This window comes from Lissotriton vulgaris, chromosome 1_1 (assembly GCF_964263255.1).
Source record: "Lissotriton vulgaris chromosome 1_1, aLisVul1.2, whole genome shotgun sequence".
Taxonomy (NCBI): Eukaryota; Metazoa; Chordata; class Amphibia; order Caudata; family Salamandridae; genus Lissotriton; species Lissotriton vulgaris.
The window spans coordinates 1847866024-1847887997 of record NC_141685.1 but is presented as its reverse complement, the minus strand read 5'-3'; positions in this window follow the sequence as shown (position 1 = coordinate 1847887997).

Below are 21974 nucleotides of genomic sequence, written 5' to 3'. Positions count from 1 at the left end.
TGCACCCTTGCAGGAATCAGTAATTACCGAATCGGTAAATACCGATTCGGTATTCACCATTGATTCCTATGGGCTTCAAGGCCCATAGGAATCAATGGGGGATACCGATTCTGTATTTACCAAATCGGTAAACACCGAATCTTACAGATTCGGTATTTACCGTTTCTGAAATACCTACATGTGCCCCCTTCTATTTTACCACTTCTTAAATACCGAATCAGTAAAATTCAGTATTTTTGAAGTGGTAAAATAGAATTACCTACATCTAGCCCCTTATGTTTTATGAACTTTGAGCATGCATATATCTAGTTAGGCTAGTAGTAAGGTAATACGTTACATATGTCGTCCAGTCGGAAGAGGAGTGGGGGTTATATATTCCATATAGGTACCTTATATAGGCGCAGGTAACATCTCAACCTTTCATCTATATTCTTCCCTACATTACATACATAACGGCCCTTGGGCACTGACCTTTTACCTAGATATGACACTGTATTCAGAACGCGGATTTTCCCTAGTTCGAATTTCATACATTATGCATAAGATTTCTTGGAAGCACAGCAGGACTACCATCTTCTGTATAATATCTCTGTATAAAATTCAGGCCCAATGTCATCCTCTAGGCCGACACAGTAACACAGCCAGGTAGGACCCCTGAGGAGGCCTCTGGGTATATATACATCACATCTCGCTTTAGAAAGACAGAGGAGACCATGACTTCCCGGCTGACACACTGACCAGAAATGCTGAGGTTCCTGCAGGTGTCTAGACCATAATCTCTCATCCTCAGGTAATGGGGTTGACTAGATCCTTGAAGGATTCTTGGCATAACACCTACACAGATGCTAGGCACATTTAGGTACATCTAGTTAGGGAAGCATCGTAGGAGTAAACACTTTTTATCATGTATTTTATGTACTTGTGTATATTCATGATAACTGCAAAATGGTAGAACTGTACCATTCCTTTACTTTCGTAGTACTGCTATTCATATATCTCTGCTACTGTCTAATGGTTGTTACAGCTCATCTATCCTACACTAGAATAACAACAAATTATATTGGAAACAGGACATTAAGGATGCATAAGGGGAAAATTGTTAGGGGTACGTGAAACGCAATATTTTTCAAACTAATCAAAACTTTTTATGTCTTTCAAAACATAGATGAGAGACAATGTGTGTATTTATGTCAGTGTGGATATGTAAAAATCCCAAGTGAAATCCAAAGGACACTTCACATTACCCAACTTAAATCACTGGTATAGAACTATTTACTACAGAGTACATGCTTAGAGGGGTATAACACCCCAGATGCAACCTGGAGCTACACCCCTGACCACAAACTCAAGGCAAGATAAAGTGTGAGAAAGAAAGGGTACATATCATACCACATGTTCCATAATGGCAAAATATGGGTAATGGTGACATCATAAACCATGAGGTCGATGGCCATTGGCATTGATAATACTTTGGCCATTATTGAATTCTCATAGTTTGACCACTAATTTGAATTGGGTTAAACCATAAGTGTTCATGAGAATGTCAGTCTATCTTGTTGTTGACAATATGTACTTTTGTATATCTAGCTTGATGCTGTTATGGGTTGGATAAGCTGGCCCAATCTTAATTATGTATAGGATGTTTTATAAGTGTTGTAAGTTTGTGTGTCTGTTTATATGGAATTTTATATGTATATCTATTTGTTTGTTTGTACCCAACAGCCCTGAAGAAGTCCTGTACCGGGACGAAACGAGTCAGCTGTATTGTGTGTAGAGTCAACGAAGTTTGACTCCACTTTTATTTACTGCAAATGGAATAAAAGAGAAAAAATATAAAGAACATTGTGACTGAATTTGGACTTCATATCTTTCTCTCGTTGATAACTTTTGTTGTGAGGTGTGCCTGTGCTTGTGTTTTCAAATTGTTAGGTTCCTGAGGGAACAATTCAGTGTGCACACAGACCCCGGCTAGTAAAGAGGGGATTAGATTAATGGAGGGATAACTGGTTAGGTGCTGTTAAATAGAAGGCTCCACTGTCAGGTTCAAATGTTCTGGTTTGTAACTGTCACCAGTAACCCATGAGGGCAATATAGGACCATATTATAAATGATACCCATTTTGTGTTGTTCATATTACACATTTATTTTTAGTGAGTTAACTTGAAGTAGGCACTGAATGGATATTGACTGTATAGGTTGCATTTACCTTTATGACTATATTATTGACTAAACCATACTCAGTGAACAATGTTGAAAGCGAGTGGATCTAATCAGTTCTGTATCTGTGAGGGTTACCACATAATTATTGATTTATGGTGTTGTAGTGTAGTTCCTATATTCCCAATAGGCTCTGCGCATTGGAATAATATATCCTATAGATGTGACGTAGGACTTATGTCTACTAGGTCTCTATTGAATATATTAGACTTAATTGTGAGTGCCAGGTAGCTCAGAGGTCACTAGAAGCTGTCTCGAATTCACAAGAAGGGAATAGTTTCTGGCAATCGCATAAACATGACAACTTTGTTCCCCCAAGATAAAACTGATCTTCAGAGTCGTGGAAACAATAGATAAATATTTTACTCAGTCAATCTTGCATGCTTCGTTTTACCAGAGGTGCAGAGAAATAGAGAGACAGGCGTTTTCAATAAAAGTATTTATTAAACAGTCTTCTTTCTTTCTCATGCAGAAGAAATGAACTGCTACAATCGTAATACTGGCTGTAAAGTATAATGCATACAGCAAGAAGAGTATTATAAAATAATACTGTAAAAGCATGGTATGGTTTCTAAGCCATAAAATACATACATAAATGAATAAAGACTAAAGGTACTCAACTGGTGCTTCTAAAATACGCCTACCGCGAAGTACCTAACCTAAGTCTAGTACGAGGTAAGAAGTACGTGTGGTGTAGCATAAGTTTAGTGTTCTTTTGCCAAGAATCTATCCAAGATTTCTCTTAGGGTCTAATCAGCTCCGTACCTTGGTTTAGAATGAAGGAGGCCTGGTATCTCCGTTGTCTCAGGACTCGATTTCCCAACATCCCACAAGGGGAGCTTGGAAACACTGGAGCTGGATTTCTCAGCAAGAGAAAAGACAGCGTCTCTCTCAGTGCGTCTGCTGGAGGGTTGGCTTCCTTCGGCACTTGCTGTAGAGAGATGCGTCGGGCAAGTAGATAGTCGGACTGCTCCAAACCATTGTGTGTTTGCTTGGCCAAGTGTGGGCATATTTATATCTTGAAGGTGCCGAGTTTGACGTAAAGGTGGACATAATAACGTCATCAAAGGGTCTCAGTTCTCCATGAGTTCTTAGAAAAATCAATTTTCAAGCAAGGGGAAGTCCCTAACTGCTGAAGCCGAGTTTTCCAAGAAATCATTGTGGATTTTCAGAACTAGTGGAAGTTGCCATGCAGTATTTGTACTGCATGGGCTATGTCTAAATATGGTTATGATTTCTATGCCTATATAAGGACAAGGTTCTCTATATTATTATTATTATTATTATTGGACATTTATTAAGCGCCTGGTTACGCCAATGGCGTGTCCCCGCGCTATGACAAGTGGAGTGACTGTCCCCCCTCCTCCCAACCAAGCTATCTACTGAAAAAGATGCGTTTTAAGTTTTTTCCTAAACTGGATTTCGGAAGGTTCAACTCGAAGTTCCAGTGGAAGATTATTCCAGCACTTGGGAGCAAGGTATCTGAAAGATCTGCCTCCCATACGAGCTTTAGATATTCTTGGAACTTTTAACAGCCCGGTCTGCGAGGACCGGAGACTGCGTGTAGGCTCGTAGTAGGCTACAAGGCTAAGGGCATGAATCGGGAACATTACACTAGAGTCCTAAAATGCTATACAACAGTGTTTGCCACATAATTTGCTGCATATTTCAGCACAATGTTTCTGTCTTAAATAGACAAAAATAATACTGCCAACAATGTGCCACATAAGGCTACATCCTTTTCCTATTCTAGCTGCCTAATTTAGATACTGTTGACTTGCCACATAATCCGTTCTCCATTGATGCTTAATAATAGTTGCCCTATTAGAGGGAAATCTCTCCAATAGGTTTGGTTTGGCAGCTGTCATTATGTTGACGCAACCCATATTTCACGTAGGCCATGGAATATTTCCCATTGTTTTATGGTTCTCTGTGAAATAAAGGTTATACCTCAGCATTTTGTTCAATAAAGGCACCCAAATCATGTACTGCCTGCCAGTGAAAATGAATATGGTTCAATAACTCATGTTATTTAGAACAAGTGTCTTACTAATCGCATATTTACACTTTTATTACTAAAGTACAGAGAAATTGTCATATGAAAACACTATTTTGATGCATTTTTCTACCTGCAGATTGGGCACCTCTGAGTACTCAAGGTGCTAGACTGGATTCGGAAAGTTCTGGCATAGCGCTAACACACCAGTTGGGAGTTCTGGGTCCATGCTGATGCTGGAAGTATAGTAATGGTGGTTTTACAGGAGCCATTTTAGTGCTAGGATGTCAGTTCCATGTTTTCTGCACATTTGGATGCAGACCCGGAGCTTCTCTCCTCAGTTCCTAAGGTGATTTTTCAGCTCTTCAAAATATTTTTATATATCATGCTAGGGACATGTCCCCCACCAAATACTCAGGGTTTAAACCCTGCCTTAGGTGTGAAATCTAAATGTCCCTCACTGATCCACTTTATAACAAAAAGAAGAAGCACAAAAAAGCTCAAAGTTGTGTTTCTTAGAGGGGACGTTGCAGATTGAAAGGTAGGTTTCAACTTTCATTGCTCCGTCTGCTCTGGCTCTGTCTGGTGGAGATTAACCCACAGTTAATCTGTCTCTGTTGGCGCCAGCCTCCATGCCATGATCTTTAGTGGTGCCGTTTGCGTTTTTGGCATTGGGGCTGAATCTGCAGTGTTCCTCCAGGCAATGTTGGAGGGATTCTAACCGGTGGCAGTCCCCTCTGAAGGGCTGTCAGACCTAAGGGGACCATATAGGGCTTGCCAGTCAGTTCGCCCTTGGTACTGTATGTAGTCGCAGCTCCTACAGGTAAGCGTGGTGGGGCGGGGAGCAGTAGGGGGAAGCCAACAGACGAAGGAATAGGGAAAATAAATAAATAAATCCTATTCCGTAGTCTGTTGGCTCCCCCCTACCCTGCCGCCTCACCACACATACCTGCAGGAGCCACAACTGACTGAATGTCCCCCTGATGATGCTGTTAAATCCTCTACTGCCACCATGTGATGCTGTTCTGGCACTGCACCCACTGGCTCTTTCTCTCACCCCATCTGACAACTCTAGCACACTCGCATTCTAGATGGTAGACCAGGATCTCCTTGAAGAACAGCAGTAAAGAGAGGGTAATGATAACCATCAGCAGTACAGGGAGAGTCCAGAACATATTTGACACAGACTTGGGACTTGTTCTCTCTGAAGACCCACACTATACGGATTTGAGATGGCAGAAGCACATTGACCCCCTTTCTTTCATCTTAGCCCAGGAATCTGCAGGCTCTACAAGGATGCATCCCGGGATATAGAGATAGACCATCCTCTGAGCCCTGGCCCAGGAGAGATGGCATCACTTCATGAAGTCCTGAAAAAGGCTACTGAATGATTGGAGTTGACCCTTGTTTGTGTGAAGTTAGGCCAAATAACCTAACTGAAGTTCTCTAGTAGGCCACAGATTTATCAGAGTCTCTACTGCCATTCAATGAAGGTCTGCTAGAGTCTGTCAAATATATGAACGCAGAGGGGTCCGATCCAATAAGGCCTCCTGCATGGGGAGGGACCAATGTCACAGTACAAAATCTATAGAGAACCCACTGATAGACATGAATTGAAAAACACAACATACACATTAATCTAGTGTGTTAGAGTATTTTTCAAATTTTTTCAATTCATCAGCTTATTTTCACTTATATTTTCCATTTTTATGGTAATAAACTTGTCATTTTGGTACAGACAAAAAAAGGAACATCACTTGACACAGAAAACATAAATCAACTAAATCAACATAAATCAAACAATATAAAAGAAGATTTTGAAAACAGTTTTAAAGATCCAGCACTTATTAATGTCTGAGAGTTTTCAATATTGAGTCATCGATATTGAGTCCTGATAAACTCCCTTCAATCAATATATTACCCCTATTATCACATGGGGTTAAAGGCCCATTCCTGTAATGACTTTTCTGCCCATACAAACCGCATTCTTTTTCTTTTTGTCTAATTCAAATTTCTCAGGTCACATAACCGAAATACTTGTTTGTAAGCAGAGAAGGTTCTACTATTTCTTCCCCAAGTCAATGAGAAAGAGTCTGTCAAATAGGCATGGGTAAAGCAAACTACACCTCCTATTGTCAGTAAAGCAGTGGTGAGACATTTCAGGTCAGCTTCAGAGGACTCCCCATTCCTCTCACTCCACTCTTTCATTGAAAATGTGGTTGTGCAAGCCTCAGCTAAACCAGGATTGTTCCCTATCCATCCTCCAGTTAGGGAATCAAAGAAATTGGAAAAGATAGACAAAAAATCTTCTCTTCAGGCAGCTTAGCACTGCACACTGTCAATGCTGCATGCATACCACGACAATACATTTGAGAAAAAGAAACCTAGGCAATTAATTGGTCATGTATTGACCTATACTAGACACATTGACATGAATAGTGACTCAGTGTACTCAACATTTATATTACAAATCTAATTTTATTAATGTTAATTCATGTTAAAAAAGGTTTTTATGAGACAAACAAAACATACTATACTTAACAGAATAACATGAACATATATGCGTAACAAACAAATATAAAACAGTTAAACCCAAGTAGATCAAACGTTAATACAAAAAACAAAACACAGGTATAAAAGTTTGTTTCATGTTAAAACGTAGCGGCTTAGGGGTGGACAATTCTTTGCTTCTCCATGCGCGTTTCGGCGTTTTAAGCGCCTTCTTCAGGACCGCCACAAAAAATACCTAAATTAGTAAACAGATGGAACCAAAAATGTTTTTTGGAACCAAAGAAGGTATGTAAATCACCTAAACTAAAACCAATATGGATGAGAGATCTTTATATAAATCACTCAATAAAGTACTGGTACTTGTTCCCAAGTGTCCAAGTAACAACCATCCAGACTGATATGCCTGTAGTATGCGCAAAAATCGAAGCTCACTTCGTAAGTTGTTACAAATATTCCTCAAGATAGTTCTCAAACTTATAAGGCTATCTCAAATGATAGTGTAGGGTGATCATGGGGATCAGATATTTCCAAACGAGCAGCCTCACAGACGTACGTGAGATGGTCCACAATAATACACCCATGCACTGTTGGATGGGAAACATCCTAAACAATGAAGTTTGAACAACAAATTACCTGAACCACGAATCACGAACAACGATCATTCAGTTAACAACGACATCCTAAACAACTACTTACATAAACCACGAAAAGTTATGTCATATTTCTAAGAGATTGTTTTGCAGGGCTGCAGCCTGCCTTCATCCGTCACAGGGAAAACTTTTACTTTCATGCCAGCACAGGGCGTCCGTGTGACTCTTCACCCCCTGACCCGACTCTTCACCACCTGACCTGACATGCTTCTGGCCCCTTCTAGGATTTACACGGAAATGCAGCCACAAGGTTGACGGGCCTTTCATGAGCGCGGGGTTGCAGCCTGGCTTCATCCTTTCCGCTTGGCAGCACGTATGCAGGATACCGTCACAGAGAATGCTTTTGCTTTGGTGCTGGAGGTTTGGTGACTAGGTACAGTGTCCCATCTGCCCCCCCCCCAAAGAACTGTAATGCTCTTTTGCAACTTGGAGAATTGCAGGAGACTTTCACCTCGAAACTCACCTCCCTCAAAAACCTAGACATCCAAAGCGGATGTAAAGTAGACATTACAGGAAATGCATTCCTTCATTGGAAGTAAAAAATACAGGGCGCCCGTGTGTCATTCATATAGCTTGGCAGCATTTAGAAAACCACGCGGGCTAAGTATTGCAGGGCAGCACCCTGCTTTCATCCTTACAGCATAGCGTCGCAGGTAATGCTTTGGTGCTTGTGGTTGGGTGATTGGGTACAGCGTGCCTGTGTGTATTTCGACTCTTCGCCCCCTGACCTGACAGGCTTCTTGCCCCCTTCTATTATTTACACGGAAATGCAGCTACAAGGTTGGCGGGCTTTGACGAGCGCAGGGTTGCAGCCTGGCTTCATACTCTCAGCTTGGCAGCACCTACGGAGTATAGCACCACAGGGAATGCTTTTGCTTTGGTGCTGGAGGTTTGGTGAGTAGGTACAGTGTCCCATCCACCCCCTCGCCCCCAAGAACTGTAATGCTCTTCGCCCCCTTGTATGACACACTCAGCAGGCAACCAGGACCAGTGCTATGTGAGGATGTTGCGTGGTCAGTGGGTATAGGGCGCCCCTGAACTGACATGCTTCTCGTCCCCTGGCATGATTGACTCTGCATTGTAGCCACAATGTTGGCGGGCTATGATGAGCGCGGGGCTGCAGTCTGCTTTCATCCTTCTAGCTTGGCAGTACGTCGGGGGCATAGCGTCATCTACTATTATATTTATTTTATTTAAAAAGACAAAAATATGCTGATTAAAAAGAACATAGTGGTGAAAATGGGTATTGAACTATTTAAATATATTTCGTGGTTTAGGAACTCGTGGTTAATAATGCAGTTGTTTGGCATTGCTCGTTGTTTAGCATTCGTGGTTAAGGAATTTGTTGTTTAGGCAGTAGTTGTTCAATCATACAATCCTGTGGGATATGACTGCCATGGTAGTGTCCAACCTGCCTGGCAATCTTCATGCCCATTTCTCTAAAGTGGTTTGGAATGGTCCGTAAGTTCCAAGAGCATAATCAAAGCAGGGCTGGATTTGATAGACTTTGGCCAGTGCAATGGTGCCAATGTGGTGGTATGCTACCATGCCTAACTGCACTGAACAGTCTTTTCAGGGGATGTTGAAACTACCCTGATGAACATGCCCTTCAATGATGTCTTTGTTGATAAGGTAAATTATGCCTTTGAATGATTATAGGCTGGAAAAGCAACAGCTAGATCCCTACGACTGGTATCCTCCCCCAAACACTTTCATCCGTTTTTGAGCTTTAAGGGATTTTCAAATGTCTTCCAGAGTAAGCAGTGCTAGTCAGGTCAACAGCATCAACAGCAAAAACACTTTGTGCTGCAGATCAAGGGTAGCGACTGTCAAACCCAAGCTTCCTCTTTTTCTGTTTCCTCCCAGCACTCCCAGGGAAATCCCTCTAGTTCATCTTAGAAGGAGAATATACCGCCCTTGTAAGGTCAGGCATCGTATTTTCTTTAGGGCCATTTCATCATACCAATGTGTACCACAAATTGTTGAAAAGCGGTATACTCTACCCTTCTAACAGCAACCCCGCATAACCTCCCCGCCCCCCCCCCCCAGCCGTCTATTCCACTGGAGGAGCACCTTTGCATACTGCAGCAGGAGATGGCAGTCGTGCTGTAGAAAGGAGTGGTGGACTTGATACCAGAGCAGGAATTCGGGCAGAGGTTTTATTCCTGGTATTTCCTGGCTTCCAAGAAGGACAGCAAACTATATCCGATCCTAGACCTCAGGCTCTTATACATTTACCTGCTCAAGCAAAAGTTCTAAATACTATCAGGTACTTTTTCACTGAAAGCAGAAGACTGAATGGTTTCCCCTAAAACGACACAGGAGATACTTTTGATTCATGGTCGGGTTTACTCACTGCCAGTTTGTGATCTTTCCATTAGGGCTTACATTGGCACCTCGAATCTTCAAAAAGGTGATGCTGGTTTTTGCGGCCTTCTCAGGAGGTCAGGGACCCTAGAATTGACATACCTGAATAACTGCTCAAAGCTGGTTTACCGCACATCGTATTGCATCATTTGGAGGTAACAGCATCTCTACTGTTTGATCTGGGTTTTTCAATCAATATACCAAAATCTCACTTGGAGCCCTTTCAGTGCATCTTGTTCATACGTGCAGTACTGGATACAGCATTAATACACAACTTTCCTCCTCCACAGAAGATTAGGAACACTCTGAATGTGACCCTGATAATTCATGTGGGGATTCGGATTCCAATCCTGATGGTTCTGTGCTTCCTGGTTCTGCTGGTTTTCTCCATTCAACCGGTCATGCATGGACTCTGGCACATGAGGGTCCTCCAGTGGTGACTCAGCAGGCAGTGGACAGCACCTGGGAGATCTGAAGGAATCCATTGTGGTCTCCAGGAACACACCACAGACGTAAGCTGGTGGTTGACAGAGGAGACCCTGAGCCAAGTGTGGTCCTTCTGTGACCCCTACCATTGCCACAGTGATGACAGATGTTTCTACTTTCAGGTAACCTGAGAATCTGGAGGACCAGAGACCTCTGGTCCCCAGAGTAGCAACTTCTGCACATCACTCAGCTCGATCTAGCAGCAATTTGGCTAATGCTGAAGGCCTTCCTCTCTTTTATTTGCGACCAGTCTGTCCAGGTTACAATACCACCATGATGCTGTATATTAAAAAGTTGGGGAAGAAGGGTATCACCTACTCTTTTGAGAAGTGCTGAGACTCTGGACCTGGGTGCTGGTGGCCAACAATCTGGCTGAGTCATTAAACACCGGGGCTGATAGCCTAAGTTATCATTATCTTGCCAAACGTGAGTAGTGTCTATCTCCAGAAGTGGTTCAGGACAACCTTGCCCATTTTTGGCATGCCTCAGGTGGATCGGTTTGCTAATCACAATAATGTGTGTGCCCATTGTTCTGTGGCCTTGAGTACCTTTATTGGGGGACATGTTTCAGTTGAGGTGGAAGTTTCCACTTCACGGTGTGTTTCCTTTCATAACATATTTTCTCAGGTTCTGAGGAAGTTTCATCAAGACCAAGCTCAAATAACTCTCATTGTCTCATATTGGCTGAGCAGAGTGTGGTATACAGACCCCTTGCACCTTTCCCTGTGTCTTCCACTCCATCTTTTTCTCAGGATGGATCTCCTCTCCCATTCAGTGGGACAGGTGTTTTGCCAAAATCTGTTGAAGCTACACCTTCTTATCCTGAGGTTGAGCTGGGACACCTGAGTTCTTTTCAGATGCCACAGGAGGTGGTTGACTTGATCCTAACTTCTCATTGGCCCGTCATGAAGCCTGTTTAATCTGGGAGTTAGTGCAGATTTGTAAGTTGGTGCAACAAATGCCAGGTAGGCCTTTTTAAGGCTGTTTATCAGAAATTAAATGAACTATCTGTTAAAAACGTTTTCCATATTTGACCCCCCTCTACATCTGTCCCATTCACAAGCACCATTTCCCTCTCTCACTCTCTTTGGAGCAACCTTCCTTTCTTTTTGTGGAAAATTCGAGTATGCTGATTTGTTACTAAAATATTTGAGAAATAAATATAATCACCTTTGTAGTAATGTTGGGTTCTGTTTTGTTTTAGAGAGTGTCCATATCTGCCTTTTAAAAAATTTCTATGCACTAAATGGCTTTATGTGACACCATATGCACTTTTTCGTTGCATTTTTTTGAAATGATAAATTTCTCCATAACTAGATGGTAAATTAGTCCAGGACTATTCTAACTCCAATCCAACATAAGTCTGAGAAAGTGCTGGAAAGTAAACCATAATAATTTACTATTCTAACTCCAAATATAACATTACTCTGGAAAAGTGTTGGATAGTAAACAATAATAATTTACTATTCTAACTCCAATCCAACATAAAGTCAGGGAAAGTGCTGGATAGTAAACCATAATCATTTACTATTCTAACTCCAAATATAACATAACTCAGGGAAAGTGCTGGATAGTAAACCATAATAATTTACTATTCTAACTCCAATCCAACATAATTCAGGGAAAGTGCTGGATAGTAAACCATAATAACTTACTATTCTAACTCCAATCCAACATAAATCTGAGAAAGTGCTGGAAAGTAAACCATAATAATTTACTATTCTAACTCCAAATATAACATTACTCAGGAAAAGTGCTGGATAGTAAAGAATAATAATTTACTATTCTAACTCCAATCCAACATAAAGTCAGGGAAAGTGCTGCATAGTAAACCATATTAATTTACTATTCTAACTCCAAATATAACATAACTCAGGGAAAGTGCTGGATAGTAAAGCATAATATTTACTATTCTAACTCCAATCCAACATAACTCGGGGAAAGTGCTGGATAGTAAACCATAATAATTTACTATTCTAACTCCAATCCACCATAAGTCAGAGAAAGTGCTAGAGAGTAAACCATAATAATTTACTATTCTAACTCCAAATATAACATTACTCATGGAAAGTGCTGGATAGTAAACCATAATAATTTACTATTCTAACTCCAATCCAACATAAGTCAGGGAAACTGCTGGATAGTAAACCATAATAATTTACTATTCTAACTCCAACTGTACAATATTCTAATTTTCTAATAACAATAAATAATATTTGTTAAAAAAAATTATTAAAATTTCGAAATTAGAAATTTTTTTCCCATTAAATTTTATATTTTATTTATCTTTCTATATTTTACATACTTTTTAATCATTCTTACCATATATTATACCAAAAACACATCAAAAAATACTAAACAATTAACTTATTTATTTATTAATTGAGAAATTTTGATTTATAAATTATTTTCACAAATTTTAAAAATTTAAATTTCGATTTTTGCTTTTTTAAAATATTTAATTTGTTTTGAACATTATATTACATTAATCACACACTTTATTAGAAAAATATTACATAATATCTAAAATTGAAATCCAAAAAAACAAAAATTTTGTTTTCAAATTTAAATGTATTTAAAATTTAATTTGCATTTCATATCACTTATTATAATATACTACCCACTCTTATCCCCTGTATCAACAACAACCCACTACAATATTTTTTTAAATTTTAATTAAATCTTAACATTTTTATTTCGTTTTAAAAATTGAAATTTCGCAATTCAAATTTAAATTTTTAATATAATTCAATATTGTTACTATTCTATACAAATTATTTACACTACATTTTAAATTACTACCCACCCTTATCCCCTATAATACCAATAACCCGCTCCTAGAATTTTTACTATTATTAATTTTATAAAAAAAATGTAAACACATATTATCACTAATAGACATTTTTTATTAATTATTTAAACATAATACATACTTTTAAACACTTATATAACACATTCTAATATTTTGTCGATATTATATACAACGATATTTTCCTCAACGATATTCTGTTCGACGATATTTTATTTTGACGATATTTTTGTCATTATAAAAAAACGATATTTACTACAACGATATTTACAACTACGATATTTTTGCTAGTCGATATTCTTACCTCGATATTTATGCTAGTCGATATTATCCCGTCGATATTCATGCTTTATACCAAGGAGCGAGCCCCTATTTGTGCTCTGAAAATTCTTGAAACTGTCACCAGGGCCATTCCCATGGATCTTAGATTGCGTCCTGGGGTGTATTTAGTCAGTAGTGGTTGGAGCTATCTAGGACCTTTATTTGAAAGGATGCTGTGACAGTGGCACATTGCCTTAAACACGACTCTCTTCCCTACTGGCAGCCAGTGTAAGGTAGTCAGGGCTATCTTCATGTTGGCTCACCTCGGAAGGAAGAGAACCAAACATACCGCTGCGTTTTGTACCCTTTGCAATTTGGATAGGCCTTTTTTGGACGCACTTAGGTATAGTACGTTTCCGTAGTCCAGCTGTGAAGTGATTACTGCATGTACTATGGTTTTCCTAGCATTAGATAGTAACAAATATATGACTTTCCTCAGGGTTTTCATGGCCCCATGGCACTTTCCCGCTACCCTCCGAATCAGATTGTCAAATGACAGTTTGGAGTCAAACCAGATTCAGAGATTTTTCACCTCTGCTTTTGGGGAGGGAACTTGGCCCAGTGATTCTGGCCACCATGCAGATGACCATATGGTAGGTGTCTTACCTACCACCATTACCTCCGTCTTATTCCCATTTAGCTTGAGGCAATAGTTTGACATCCAGTAGGCCACCTCCTTCAGACATTTAGAGAAGCGGATAGCTGCCTGATCTTTGTTTTGGGTCAGCATTACAATTAGCTGTGTGTCATCCGCATATGACACTATTGACACCTCATGTTTCTCTACACATTCTGCTAGTGGTCCCACATACAGATTGAAAAGGGTGGGACTTAGAAATGATCCCTGTGGGACCCCTCGGGGCAGAGGGAAGCTATCAGACAGATGCGTCTGTTGTGCAGCTTGGAAGCTCTGTTTAGATAAAAATGATGTCACCCACTTCAGACCATTCCTCCTGATGCCACAGGCCTCTAGTCTTTGGAGAAGCAATTGGTGCAAGACGGTGTCAAACACTGCGCTAAGATCCAACTAGATCAGCGCGGCCGTTTGCCCTTCGTCAACATATTTTCTCAGAGCCTCAGTGGCCATCAATAGTGCTGATTCTTTGGAGTGAGCCATTCTAAAATCTGACTGGGAAGGTTGTAGTAGGTCATTTGTATTGATGTAGTCAACCAGCTGTTTGTTTGTGATTTTTTCTGCTATCTTGGCCACGAATGGTAGGACTGAGATTGGGTAAAAATGTTCTAATACTCTATATTCTAACAATGGTTTTTTTCCTGAGTGGTCTGACAATGGCCTGTTTCCATTTGCTTGGGACTACCATCTAGAAGGAGCAGAGGATGAGTTCAGCAATGTACGGCAGGATCATGTCCACCCCCTCCATTACTCTCTCTGGTTGTGCCGGATCTAAAGGGGAACCAGATTTTATTACTTTTGCTGTGGCTTTGAGTTCCTCCATTTCCTGTATTTTAAATTCATCCAGCGTTGCTCCTACAAAGTTCCCAAGGCTTACACTGGATACATTAGTGCCCTGCGTACTTCTTTTGAGAAGGTCTCACATATATTTGTTGATTTATTTGCAGAAAATGCTGCCACTTTATTACAGCTCGGTTTAGAGGCTGTTATATCTTTATTCTCTTCTTGGTTTTTGAGAGATTTCAGAATTGTGAGTTTTTTTTATGAGAGTTGCTGGCTTTTTCTATTTTATCCATGTAGAATTCACATCTGATTTTTTTGATCAGTGAATAATAGTCTTCTAGTTCCTTTTTATATTCTTCTTTGGACCTATTGCAATATCTTTTCCTCCAGACTCGTTCTAATTTTTGACACCTTTTTTTGGCCTTCGTTAGTTCATCATTGAACCATGGTGCTGTTGCCTTTTGTCTCTTAGGGATGCTAGTGCTCCAGGGTGCTACCTTTTCTAGTGCATTAGTAATCCATGCCTCTATCTGATCATTGGCTAGATAAATATCTTTATCCAGCATTGGATTCTTCTCCCTAAGAGCTTGAGTGAAGGAAACGGAATTGAATTTATTCCACTTTCTGGTTGGGATTTCTTCCTAGGGTGTTGTGCCTTCCTTCGGTGAGATGGCACTGTGAAGGGGACTAAGTAATGATCCCACCATGGGACTGGCCATGGTGTTCCGACTTCCACCTCAGAAATTTTTTTGAAAATAGGGTCTAAAATGTGGCCACCTTGATGGGTTTGCGATTCCACTTTTTGTGTTAGATTTAGTGTCAGTAGATCCTTACAAATTGCCCGTATTTCTTGGTTATGTGTATTGTCGAAATGTATGTTAAGGTCCCCCAGAACCAGAAATGTATTGTGTCTCAGGACTGGGTGTACTACCTAAATATCATGTTGTCTGATTTAAAAAAATCTGCTGTGTTTTCTAATAGTGCAACATTGCAAAGCACATCTGATTTTGAAAAGAATGTATTGTTTTCAACATTATGGTCATCACTTTTTGCATAAATCTGCTAATACTAGAAATGTTTTTACAAACCATCAGTGGGAACATTGTCCAACACCGCCAAAAGGTAGTTCAAAAACATTCACACATAAGTTTCCCTATTTTGCAGGGTTTAAAATGTCTGACTCTGCCTCTAATTATTATAAGGTTACACCAACATCAGTACAGAAAAATATGTTAACAAACACCAAACAGATTTTCTCTGTATTCTTTATTTCCCAGTTGTCTGAACAAAGTTGCGACTTATGGAAAGACACCATAGTCTTAAAATCAGTCTGGGGTACTAGAAAATGGCAAATTCGGGGAACCGAAGCTATGTTTAGAGCATGCCTTATCCCTCAACAGATCATGTTTTTGAATAAGACAGTGCAACAGACGTCTTGCCTTGGACTAGCCAGGAACAAAGACTTGAACACACCTCGGCTACCAATACCACCATTGACCGAGGGTTATGAAACATCACAAAAAGAGGTTACATTAGAAGACATCATATAATACAATAGATCAGACCCTGATTGGAAGAAATGGTTAATTTGGCCCACTGATTTGGCCCACTGACACCAATAGTTGTCAGGCAAGATTCATGGGTGAAAGTGAAGGGTTTGCTATCCATAGGACAGATCCACGCTATGTACAGAGAGAACATCCAGAGGTAGTGACATATTATAGTGTTGGGAAGTTGTGCTTTGATTGGCTAAAGACCTCAACACTTACACAGGTGAAACAACGCTTATCCTTACTGTCATAGGATGTGGATCTTAGGGATTTTTTACTAGGTCCCAGGAAGCCATGTCAAAACGTTACATATGTGCTGGCATTTATGCTGCCTATAATGAAATATGGAAAAAATCCCAACAAGAAGCCACACAGAGACTCCGGGAGATAGACCGTATACATCTAGAAAAATCTATAGCAGTGGTAGACAATGGGTTAATAAGATTGACCTCCAGGATATATTTCTTAGGCAACATTGGATCTTCTGTGATAGACATACCAGAACAAGATATGGCCATATTACAACACGGTCAATCTCAATTATGTTCTATTATGTTATTAAGTTGGATGCTGCAATCTTTGCATGCAGGCTACATGCCTTGGCATTTTATCAACAGCACGTCTCTGTTTTCTGAATACAATCTGACAGGTAAACAGACAGAAATGGCACAAAGGGGAGTAGAATATACAATGTTGTGTATCGGAAAACTGGATAAATTACCATTTACAGTGGCAGAAGCACCGTCAACGGTATGGCTAATCCATGGCCACATAAATCTACTGGTCAACACTTTTCAGTTTCAGTATTGCCTTGAACAAAAGCAGACAGATATGAAAAAATGGGTAAGGAATATATGAAGGAATCATGGGAATTACCATACAGATTTCGATGCCGGAGTAGGGATCAAGAAGTGTTTCTAAGCGGTACAAACTGTCAGAAAGCTTTAAGTGGATCACTCATATGTCATGTTATGTTATTTTAATTTTATAGGTGCACAGCTACTCAAGGGTTTCCTGGTGCCGACTGTCAGGAACCAAAGAAGAAAAAGGAATTGTTCTTCATATTAAACAACCAGGGGGCATATTATCAAGGACAGGCTATATAGTATCGCCGCTTTTATCGACAGGAAACTGCTGATAAAGCGGCGATAATGGCCTTGATAATATGCTCTATGAATTCCAATCGAAGCCCATGTTACATGTGAACACATCTAACATGGGCTTCGATTGGAATTCATAGAGCATATTATCAAGGCCATTATCGCTGCTTTATCGGCAGTTTCCTGCCGATAAATGCGGCGATACTGTATCGCCCGTCCTTGATAATATGCCCCCACGTTTTAAAATACTTACGAAAATTCTCATATATAGTTTTGATCCGAAGTTCCACAAAGAGTGGCCTGAACAAGAGAAGGACTGATGGCCCATTCACGACAGTCTGGTCCTAGGCACCATAAATTTACCCGGAGTGGCCGAACATAAAGGATGTGAAGGAAGATAGGGGTGAACTAAGGCATTCAAGTATTGGAGTGCCTTACCAAATTTGATTTTAAACATATAGCTCAGGGCTTTGAAATTAATACTATTCTGAATCCTGGACCAATGAAGATCTCGAAGAGAGTCTGAGATGGAAACTGTTTTAAGTAATCTAGCCGGCGCAATCTCCACCAACTGTAATTTACGTAACACGTCCTTGTTAACTCCTAAATACAGAATATTGCCATAGTCCAGTCTTGAGGTGAGAAGAACTTGGACCACCGTTCGTTGTGTAGACGAAGGCAACATCCAAAGGATTTTCATTAGCCATTTGAGAATAGTAAAACAGGTCGAAGGCGCTTGTTGCCTCATTGATAGCTGCTCATCGGTTATAATGCCTAAATTCCGAACCTGATGGTTAGTCTGGGGCAGAGCGTCCATTTCAGGCGGTCAGTGTTGAGGTCCCCACAGGTCTTTATTCTTACCCAGAATAAGCACATCTGTCTTTTCACCATTGAGTTTAAGCAGTTTGGCTTGCATCCAGCCTGCTATGTTCCTCAGCCCAGACTGAAGAGATGATGTTTTAGACGCCCTTTCAGCAGAAAGAGAGAAAACAATCTGAGTGTCATCAGCATAGGAAAAAAGAGACAACCCAGCATCTTCAGCCGTCGTCGCCGAGGCCTGACATAGATGTTGAATAAAAGAGGGCTAAGGGTCAAACCTTGAGGAACCCATAAGGTGAAAAATTAGTATTTGAACTGGACGTGGAAGAAAAGACCTGGAACGTGTGATCAGTCAGAAAATAAGCAATCCAGTTAAGTGCAGAACCAGTCACTCCCAGTGATTGCAGAGCTTGCAGTAACACAGTATGAGAAACCATGTCAAACGCAGCACTTAAATCCAGGAGTATAAGAGCCACAGTGTCCCCAGTGTCAACACCATTGCGTATCATTTCTGTGACTCCATGCAGAGTAGTCTCAGTTGAAAAGCCTGCTCTAAAACCAGACTGTGAGCCATTCAAAAAACGTTGGGATTCAACAAATGACTTCAGTTGAATATTGATATACTTTTCCAAAATTTGGAGAAGACCGGAATTAACCAATTGCGCAAAGTCGGCATTAACTTTTTTTAAAATTGGGAGAACCATTGCGCGCTTCCATGCCGATGGAACCTTTGCTTCCTTGAAGGAAGCATTTAGCAACTCCATAATTAACAACAGAGAGGACTGTTCGAGTTTCTGGAGCACAGGGATGGGGATAGGGTCCCTAGGAGGACCAGAGCTAAGGCTGCCTAAAACCCGCCTGAAAGAGTTTTTATCCAGGGGCACCCAAGTCTCTAGATTGTTAATAGGTACAGAGGACGCACAGGTCTGCGGTTCTGTACTCCTAATTGACTGAGGAAGATTCTTGGTTTCTGTATGGAATTGATCAGCTGTAATAGGGATATTTATAAAAGTATTTAATACTGCATTGGGCTTGTAATTGTTCTGTAGCGATCTTGTCCCGTCACCTGAGGGGTGCCCCAGCTGCAGTGATTACTCCAGCATTCAGGATACTTTCAAATGGGAGTTACCTGATGCTGAACAGTCAAGGCTTCTGCGGAATGCTCCTGGGCATCGCATTTCTAGTAACTGCGAACTCCAGGGTTACTTTTTGTATGAAAGTATTGGTTCTACTGACATATACAGTCAGGGAGGCGCCATTATGGCCTTCCCTGAATGTTCCTTTAAAATGGTTTGATACTCTAAGCAGAATGAAAGCCATGCTTTTACAGAAGTCTGTGCCCTTAACCTCCGCTCGAGAGACTTTTGATCTCCAGATCACAAGGTCTCCGGCAGAGATACAGGTGCTTATCCATACAAACTGCCCTTTCCATTTAATAGAAATAGTAAATCGTATCTTTAACATGTCTGATATGACTGGCATTGTCCACCTATTTAAGACCATAGGTTCTGGACTTTTAGGCACCTTTCAGATGGTACTTGGAGTTATACCAAACTTCATAAAGTCCGTATTCAGAAGCATCTTTGGAGGACTTACCCTAATCCTTTTTCTAAAAGCAGGTATCCTGATTATCTTCTATCTGTTACGCAATGGATGTCCCAGTCGCCAAGGAGATGAAAAAAGCTCTCCTGGAGCGTAACTACAGTGACTGCATAGTACAACATCTAGGCATGTTTCTCCTGAGAGAACTAAGTGCATCTTGGTTCTTGTCATTTCGACCAGTCTGGATGGACAGCATCTTACATGTCCTCCGATGCCTGTTTTGCTGAGAAGAATGTGTGTTAGACCTCTGTTTGACACCCCCATCATGTGCGCAACTGGGCGTGAATGCTCTACTGAACTCGGTAACGGCCCATGCTCTGCGTGTCCTAAGCATATTCCAATGTTGATGGCGGCATTTCTTGAGCCACCACAGGTAGTAACTACACCTGTTAGTATGGACACCTGCTCTTCCACTGACACCCAGGTGTTGGACGGCGCACAGACTGCCCCAGCACCGGCTGTGGGTAGCGTGAACATCATTTGCGCTCAATTGATGTACTCTGTGAGGTCCTACAGGGTCCGTCTACTGCGGAAGCAAACAACAAAAATGTTGCGTCTACCAGCCAGGGCACATAAACAATTGATTCATTTTGGCTTTTCGTGTGCTGGAAGAAATTCACCCTTTTTTAAGCAAGCTCAAATTTGGAACTCATAAACAAAATTGGCATTCCTTTCATTTATTAGGCATACAAGGCTTTCTATTGCTTATAGTGGTTCAAACTATAACTACGGACACTTTAGAGCTATGACTTGTGCAACATTTTGGCTTTTAATAACATTTTTAAGTTTTTAGAGATTTTTAAGATGTTTGTAAACATTTTAGCAAACCATGGGCCCGATGTAGGAGCCCTAATACCGGTCGGAAACGGCCGATTTCGGCCGTTTCCGTCCGGTATTAGGGTTTTCTAATGTAGGAGCATGCTTTACAGAATCGGTATTTTACCGAATCTGTATTTACAGATTCTGTAAAATTACCGAATCGGTAAATACAGACTCGGTAAAAATACTGATTCTGTAAAAGCACATGTAGGTAGCACATCTTTGAGTGCCGGAGGCCTTTCAGATTCGGTATTTTACCACCCAACCCAATTGGGTGGTAAAATACCGAATCCAGGTGTGCATGCACATGTGTGCATGCACACCTGTGCCATGTGACAGACAGACATGCCCTTAGGGCATGTATGTGTGCCACATGGCACACATGCCTGTATTTGGGGTGCTAGAGGGTGTCAAAGTGACACCCCCTGCACCCTTGCAGAAATCAGTAATTACCGAATCGGTAAATACCGATTCGGTATTCACCATTGATTCCTATGGGCTTCAAGGCCCATAGGAATCAATGGGGGATACCGATTCTGTATTTACCGAATCGGTAAACCCCGAATCTTACAGATTCGGTATTTACCGTTTCTGAAATACCTACATGTGCCCCCTTCTATTTTACCACTTCTTAAATACCGAATCAGTAAAATTCGGTATTTTTGAAGTGGTAAAATAGAATTACCTACATCTAGCCCCATATGTTTTATGAACTTTGAGCATGCATATATCTAGTTAGGCTAGTAGTAAGGTAATACGTTACATATGTCGTCCAGTCGGAAGAGGAGTGGGGGTTATATATTCCATATAGGTACCTTATATAGGCGCAGGTAACATCTCAACCTTTCATCTATATTCTTCCCTACATTACATACATAACGGCCCTTAGGCACTGACCTTTTACCTAGATATGACACTGTATTCAGAACGCGGGTTTTCCCTAGTTCGAATTTCATACATTATGCATAAGATTTCTTGGAAGCACAGCAGGACTACCATCTTCTGTATAATATCTCTGTATAAAATTCAGGCCCAATGTCATCCTCTAGGCCGACACAGTAACACAGCCTGGTAGGACCCCTGAGGAGGCCTCTGGGTATATATACATCACATCTCGCTTTAGAAAGACAGAGGAGACCATGACTTCCCGGCTGACACACTGACCAGAAATGCTGAGGTTCCTGCAGGTGTCTAGACCATAATCTCTCATCCTCAGGTAATGGGGTTGACTAGATCCTTGAAGGATTCTTGGCATAACACCTACACAGATGCTAGGCACATTTAGGTACATCTAGTTAGGGAAGCATCGT